We start from the raw sequence: 7,863 nt of genomic DNA, 5'->3' as shown, positions 1-7,863 counted from the left end.
AGTCGCATGCAAACGGCAAAATGGCCGAAGGCAGCTAGGTTTTTGCAGTCAACAAGATGGACATAGGGAGTTCATCTTGTCTTGTATAACACAGGCATGAACTACCCATTTTTGTGCTAGTATGTGGGACGCGCCGATTTGGCGCCCATTCATTTTTCACAGTAATCCATTTGAGCTTAAATTTGACAGTTGTTACGCTGTGAATAATTAGTTCTACAATTTATGGCAGAATCCGGGGTATTGCAACGCCGCGCCGACTGTATCACTCGGTTCGGTGTTGCAAAACATCGTGTTTTTCTATCAGGGCTGTCCCAACGGTAGATGCAAAACACGGTTTTCGACCACGCTAAAACATTTCGGCTGGCACCGGCGGCGTATATTGCTGTTTTAGCACAGTTATCGATTTCGAAATTCCCAACAGTTATACGCCTTTGTTCCAAATTCATGCAAATTTGGAACAGGATTTCAAAATATACGACAGACCAATTTAGTTCACGGTGAGAAAATTTTAGCCAACAATGATTTCTTTCACACATGTTTAGGTAACATTGGGTGTGATAATAGTTTCTTTTTAAGGTATTATTTGAATGTTTTTTTTCGCTTCAACCACCCTATACGCACAGAGAACAGACGTACAAGCTAGCCCACGAAACTTGAGTAAAATTTCCAGCGGCATTAGTTTAATTATGAGTTCATATATACGATAACGCCTTTTCGAAAACTGTACACTTGAAAATTTGATTTGTAATTTTTGAACGGCGCAATAGGTGCTACTGTTTAAAGTCAATTTTCAACATATTTTTTGGATGTCTGCATTTAAAATTTTACACACTTTTTTGAAGTTTTTTTGTTCGAGCTTGTACGTCTGTTCTCTGTGCTATACGTAACATAAATTGAGAATAGATGTTAATAAAAACCATATCTAGTATAAATAATAGATGTCACATCATTCTCGATTTAATATAATTAAATAAAAAGCTTTTCATTTGGGCTCGACGAATTAGTGAATCCAGTCAGCGTTCTAAAATTTGAAAAAAAAAAAATAAACGAAAAGAAAATTTTAATACTTTTTCGATGAGGTAAAATAAATGTTTATTGTTTGTTCTATAATTTTTGTTTTATTTGAGATATTGAGAGATTTTTGGTTTCGTATGGATTGCTTGGAGTTTTCGTCAATATCAGCATATTTTTCTGTATCCATGCATAAATTTACAAATAGTGAAACAAGTTTTTGTCAAACAAAAATGTCGACAAATCAGAGGAAAATTTCCTTTGACTTTGGGATGAACATTTCTCGTTTCCTTTATAAATGTCAGCAATAACTTGAAAAAAAAATTGCTTTTTCATTTCATTTCAACAAAACATTCAAAGCAATTTGATTGAATTAATTGAAGAACTGTTTCAATTGATCTTTTTTCCTCGTTGTGTAGTCATTTTTGCTTTTAAATTAATGAAATCCTGGTAGAATAGTTGAAATCATTGTTCTCACTGTTGTTCTGGCAAAAAGAATATTCGTAGAATTAATTTTAAGACAATTAACCGTGAAACTCAAAACTTCTGCAATTTTTCTAATAAAATGGGTTTTTTCTTCTCAATCATTGAGTGTCTGCAATGAAAGTGTTTCCGTTTTAAATTTGCTCCTACACCGGTGGGGAGTGGGTGTTTTAGCCGATTCTAAAATTTCAAATTGTGCTAAAACTGGTATACTTAAAACCAATATTTACGCCTGAACCGTTGCAGGTTCTCTCACCCTCGGCCAAAAAGTGTTATACGATACAAATTTTGCAGCGCGAAACTGTTCGAATATCAGATTTTCCCAACACCGGTGTACGGCAAATGTGTTATGATGTGTTGTAAACCTTCGAAATTTCTATCTCCATCTCAACCAGTGAACTTGCTCTTAGAGCAAGTCCAATGGTGTTGGGAAAAAGTGGTAGGAATTTTGACGTCTGTAGCACAGATGGGAATTTTTCTATCGTGAAATATAGACCAAAAAAGTTGGCCGTCCACCGGTGTGATAGAATACGAAGGTATAAAATCGAAAGCAACCAGCGATGCCAAGTGAATTTGCTTTTCAGTAATTTTACTGACTTTTTTTATTTTGAATTCACCGTTTGAAAATTGAAAACAAATTCATTTTACTTGATCATTAACTTGAAATAGTACCTACCCAAGCAACCAGAATTCCCTTAAAAAGGTTCCATAGAAGCTTAATGAGCTCTCGTTTGTGTCTGAAGAGAATGCTAATCAGCCCAAAATTTAAGTTCTTAAAGCTACTTTCAAGTTCGTTTAGGTGGCTGTAGAGAACGCTATTCAGCTTCTAAGAGAATGTCAAGAAACTTCTACGCGCCGAAAAAAAATCCGAGTGTCAGATTGCTAGGTTGCCGGTCTATCATGGTCTATCTCATTGATTTTGATTATATTGTTTTGATTACAAAAGCTGCTTACACGCCTAGAGAATTGAACCGCTGCTCTCTAGGTTGCAATGAAACTCACCAGCCTCTCGACCAAGGTCTTTTGATACACTAGGTTCTCCGACTTTCACAGTAAGTAGGCGAGGAGTGAGCGGGGCTCTCAATGAGTTTTTTTATTTTTTGCTCAGCTTTTCGGTGGTTTGTTGGTAAACAAACTTCATGAGTTCCGCATAGTTGCATAGCCTACATAGCCAAAATGGCTGAATCGGGAATTCGATATTCGGTAACACCTCCTAAATATATACACACCTTGCTCTCGACCAATCCATCAATAGCCAATTGCCACTGTACACGCTAGAAACTATTAAACCATTTATTATTCAAAAATAACCATTTTTGACCTTTTCCCGGGAAATGTCATTTTATGAGTTCTCCATGAGAACCCATAAAATGACTTTTCGGGGAGAAGTAGAAATATGGTTGTTTTTTAACCGCATGGGAGATTACCGTAGAAATTCAAAAATGGTTATTTTTCAACCGTAAGGGCTGTTTTGTGCGATTAGATTACAATTGTTGAAGGAATTGATAAAATAAGAGTTATCAGAACATTAATTTTATTGTTTTTGTACTTAAAACTTATAAACTATGCCCCATTATAGTAATTTGAAAGCCTGCACGCAGAAAAAGGAAGGGGAGTCGAATGAACAAAACGTTTTGTTATTTAATTTTATTTCATCAATGCACATTTAATGAGTAGTTTTGATTTTAAATTCGATCCGAAACAAAATCCAAGATTTCGTTATTTTTACAATATAGTCGAAGCCAATACACCGTGTATGGCGAGGGGTGCCTCTTTATTTTAAAATATTTTTATTGTTGTTTTCAAGTTTATAATAGGGTTGTTTTTGAATCAAAAATTGGTTTTATTAGGTAAACGTGTAATTGGTGGCAAACAAAAACAGAAAAAAACTGACAGAATCGTGCATGAAATGCAATCAAGTTGTCAGCAGCGCAACTGTTTTCCCGGATTTTTATGGCCGGGATACCGTATACGGAATGGACGAGAACCGGAATTGTCTCCCGGCTAGGTAAGCCTATATTTACCAGTAGCATAAAAAAATGTAAAATTTCTTTCAGTTTGTCCTTTTTTATGTTATTTTTCTTCGCAGGGTGCTGCAATGTTCAGGGGACTTCGTCAAAGCGCCGGCTGATGGCGAATCGCCCTAGAACAACATCCAAGGACTGGTTGAACAGGAATATGTAAGCCAGTTCCGGTTCTGCAGGAGGAAGAAGCCGCGCAACGGCTACCCCGAAGAAGAAAATTTTGTTTTCGCATCTCGTTCGATCCTTGGGAAAATTTCTTCGATCATCCGTGCCGTGTACCTGGTCCGTGTCCTGCGAGTGATATAATGTGAGTTTGCAGTTTATAATCAACTGTCCGTCCAGTTTGAATAAATCTTACAATCGGCCAGACATTTTTGTGCTACTCAAGTGTCTGAAAAGTCTCATATAACTAACTTCACTTTTCTTTCCCCTACCATTTCAGATGTCAAGAGGAGCATTCGAGACACAACAATCAACATCCGGGCCAATGAGGCTGATTTATAATGGGTCGCAGATGTTGGTGCTTCGATTGTTGGTTTTGGCTTCGGTTGGTTGCTGCTGCCGGAAGAGCTGTCCCGCGGAAACCAAAAAAATGAAAAGGGTGGAATAATTTGATATGAATATAAAAACTGAGTTAAATTCTAGTGTTTTATTCATGAATGGAAAAAAATCCATGAAATAACCAAACAGGATTATTAAAATCCACTGTATTTCTTTTTATTTTGATTAGTAAAAAATGAATTGCTGCAATTCAAAAACGTTTTGTAATTTTGAATCAATCAAACTTCTTAAATTTAAACCAGTTTGTTTTAATTTTTTTTTTCACAAAAATATTGTTATTTTGACAAGAAATACGATTCGTTTTCAAAAAGGGCCTATATTATATTGATAAATACACTCGCTTTAATTTCATCTACACTTTCGTATAAAAGTAATCAAATTTATATTTCTGCTTTTTCCCAACCAAAATTTTTATTATTTTCTTCCAAAATTTTATTATTCCCAAAATATATTTTTCTGCGTGTGTTTGTATATTATGACTGCCACCTTATAGCTTTAAGCAAACGCCAACAGCAGCCGAATAACCTGGTAGCAGGAGTAAAATTCCCCCACGAGCGCTACCGAAACCTGATAAGAAAGCGGGATGGCCTTTTCAAACATTTTGGCCTCCTTCCGGGTGGTGCTCCAGCTCCTTGCCGGCGGTGTGAAAAACAATTCCTGTATTCCATTAGCAGTGGCTGGTAACGATGGACCGGTGAGTGAGTCCTCGTCCTATTGAATGTTGTTGGTTTATGAAACGGAATCGAATCGGCATCATCCAATCGGCATCCTGAAATTTTTCTTTGTTCATGATGGGATCGACAAATAATAAATCACTTACCTTTCTCCATCTTCGACAAATCCGAAGTTTGTACGATTTCCAGAACCGATTTTTCAGGAAACTGGATGCTGTTCCGCGGAAGAAAAAATTTGCTTGGGCGTCCGGCTGCAGTTTGAACCGCTTTCAAAATGGCGATATCAAATAATTCAACCATTTTATGGTTTATTCTCGAAAACTACCAAAATGGTTAAAATTCTTGCTAGAAAAATTATTGAAAAATAACCATATTGGCGATTTTGAAGTAAACATCATAAAATGGTTATTTAAGAACTATAAATGGTTATAAGAAAATGAGCGTGTAATGATTAGTATTTAAACTTAATGTCATTTGAGATGATTGAGTGGGTTGGTCAATAGAAGGTACCTTATTTCGTTCAAAGGACTTTCAGTACACAATATGAATCAAAACAAAAATTCGCATCATCAAAATTTATTCGAATATCTTATTTAACATTTATAAGAAAAATTCGAAAAAATCTTGAATTCCATTTGTAAATATCAGTACAGATATAAACAAAACAAATACCATGACAAAAAATTGACAGACATTTTTGACATGTCGCTTAGAATTCCCATATAGGTTCTTTAAAACACCTTCAAGTATCTTAATGGTGCGCCTTAGAATGTTACGCGAACGTTATCGACCTTTTTGAAAAACATTTATGACATGTCACTTAGAATTCCGATATAGGTTCTTTAAAACACCTTCAAGTATCTTAATGGTGCGCTTTAGAATGTTACGCGAACGTTATCGACCTTCTTGAAAAACATTTTTGACATGTCGCTTAGATTTCCCATATACACGCAGAAAAAGAACGGGGAGTTGATTCAACAAAACGTTTTTTTGTTTTATTTTATAATTTGAATGCTATTTTTGCAGTAGTTAACATAAAAAAATCGAATAAAAATAGCCAGAAAATTTTGTTATTTATACACTCCCATTTTTAATTACTTAAAATCAAAAAGTGTTTAGTTTTAGAGCAAAATTAAGTTTTTTTCAAAAAACGTGTAAAATTTTGATTTATGAAAAAAAAGAAAAAAAATCGCTGAAAATGTTCGAGAAATTCGTGATTATTTGGAGAAACAGACGGTCGAAGTGGCCGTCATTCATTGTGATATGGTTTCCGGAACCATTTTAGTCTTGCAATAAACTACAGCAGTGGAACCGGCCAAAGTTACTCTGGGATCGGTCGGTACGGATTTGGTGTATTAAGAGTTGTTAATCAGGTTTGCTATACAAAACAAAAGTTTGTATAAAATTTGAATTTTTATTATTTTTTCCAGTTGCCAGACGGAATTGAAATTTGCAAATTTATCGACCCACGACCAGCTCTAGGCAGATTAGCCACAGTAAGGATGTTAATTCATAATGAAGGAATCTGTTGGAACTGGAAGAGGGAATCGTACCGATGCCTTAGGGCATCCGCAGCAATCGCGAGCAAAGTGAAAATGCTCACGAGTTTGATCACTTTTATACCGCACCGGGGGTTGGTATATGGGTGAGCAAAATAGGGCCGTTGCCGTCGGGACCGATAAAATCACCAAATTTGCTCACAAGAAAGGGGCGAGAGCAAACAGGCACTGAAAAAATTTTACCGTTTAATGCTGAGTTAAACAAACGACGTTCAGCGTGTAGAGTTTGTTTACATTCCATTTTGCGCATCGGGTCGAACTGGTCCACTGAACACCGGCCGTGGTGGAACCGACAGACTCGTTTACGGGAAGAGCAGAAATTTTTCCAATCAAGGTGCATCTCCCAGGGTTAACAACAACGGAACTCCGAACCAGAATCATGGCCTTCAATAACTTCAAATCAATCTTCGAAGTAACAGCAACATCAACCACAATCAGTTCAAAAAACAAAGAAATTTTCATTCGTGATTTCATCCGATGCTCCATGGTTCGCCGATTCGACCCGAAGGATTGCTAAAAGGAAAAAAGTCTCCGTTCTCGAATTTCAATATGGCGGCATCCATAAATTACGTAACGCAAAAAATGCACTTTTTTGACCCCCTCCCCCCCGTACGTCACAAATCGTCACGCTTGGACGTACCCCCCTATGAAAATTACGTAACGCTGATAATTACCCCCCCCCCCCCATCTTTTCTTGTTTTTGAATAATGTTTTTCGATGGTAAGAAAAGATTTTAATATAAAATTTATTAATGTTCTTCGAAACGGAATTAATATCTATCCAAATCGCTTCTTAGTACTCATTGATGATAACTCTCTGATAAAATAAAATGATTGTCTTATTACTAGTTGTTCTGTGCTTGTTAACTGATGATCTACCTTGTTTAATTTATTTTGTTCAAGGAGCAAAATAAATTAAACAATTATGTAAAATACACTCCACTAAGTAATATTCGTCGTGTTCTTGTGGGTAAATGTACATATCTAATATTCGGTTTTCTAGCGATTATTTCTTAAATATCCAATACACAGTTTAAGGAGTCTATCTCAGAATCATTAAAAAGGGAAGGTTACAAACCAGTTTTATCATGTTGAAGCTTATAAATTTTAAGCTGATTCTGGTGGGCTTATCATTCTGCAAAAATTGCATGACATCATAATAGCTGCGATTAAACTGAAAATTTTTAAGGAAAAAATCGTTACGTAACGATAAGCATACCTCCCCCCCCTCCCCTATGTCACAATTCGTAACGCTCGAGCTTACTCCCTCCCCCCCCCTAGGAGCGTTACGTAATTAATGGATGCCCCCTATTCGCTGGTGGCCGATTCTGATAAACATTGTTCCGGTCGTGTAGCTGTGATTTTATTGGTCTGTGTGCTCTACGCATAGCGAACCAGAATACATACAAAAATAGGAAAAATGAAAATCAGCGCTTCTAAAATATCAGGTAAATATGATAAAATAAAATTGGTTCAGCACATGCCAACTATATTTTTGTATTTTGAAGGTTCGTCTGCAAAATGCTTTCGGGGATACAATTTGATATCGTTT

At 36.2% G+C, this 7,863-nt stretch overlaps 1 long non-coding RNA gene across 1 annotated transcript; it reads left to right on the top strand.

Annotated features, from left to right (window-relative positions):
• Positions 1-3,103: 3,103 nt before the first annotated feature.
• Positions 3,104-4,147, top strand: LOC129742805 (uncharacterized). Its single transcript, XR_008736559.1, has 3 exons — positions 3,104-3,502; positions 3,584-3,825; positions 3,961-4,147. It is a non-coding gene; the product is annotated as an uncharacterized LOC129742805 (long non-coding RNA).
• The last annotated feature ends 3,716 nt before the right edge of the window (positions 4,148-7,863 follow it).

This window comes from Uranotaenia lowii, chromosome 1 (genome assembly GCF_029784155.1).
Source record: "Uranotaenia lowii strain MFRU-FL chromosome 1, ASM2978415v1, whole genome shotgun sequence".
Classification (NCBI taxonomy): Eukaryota; Metazoa; Arthropoda; class Insecta; order Diptera; family Culicidae; genus Uranotaenia; species Uranotaenia lowii.
Note: the sequence above shows the minus strand (reverse complement) of the source record. Positions and strands in the feature narration are given on the sequence as shown.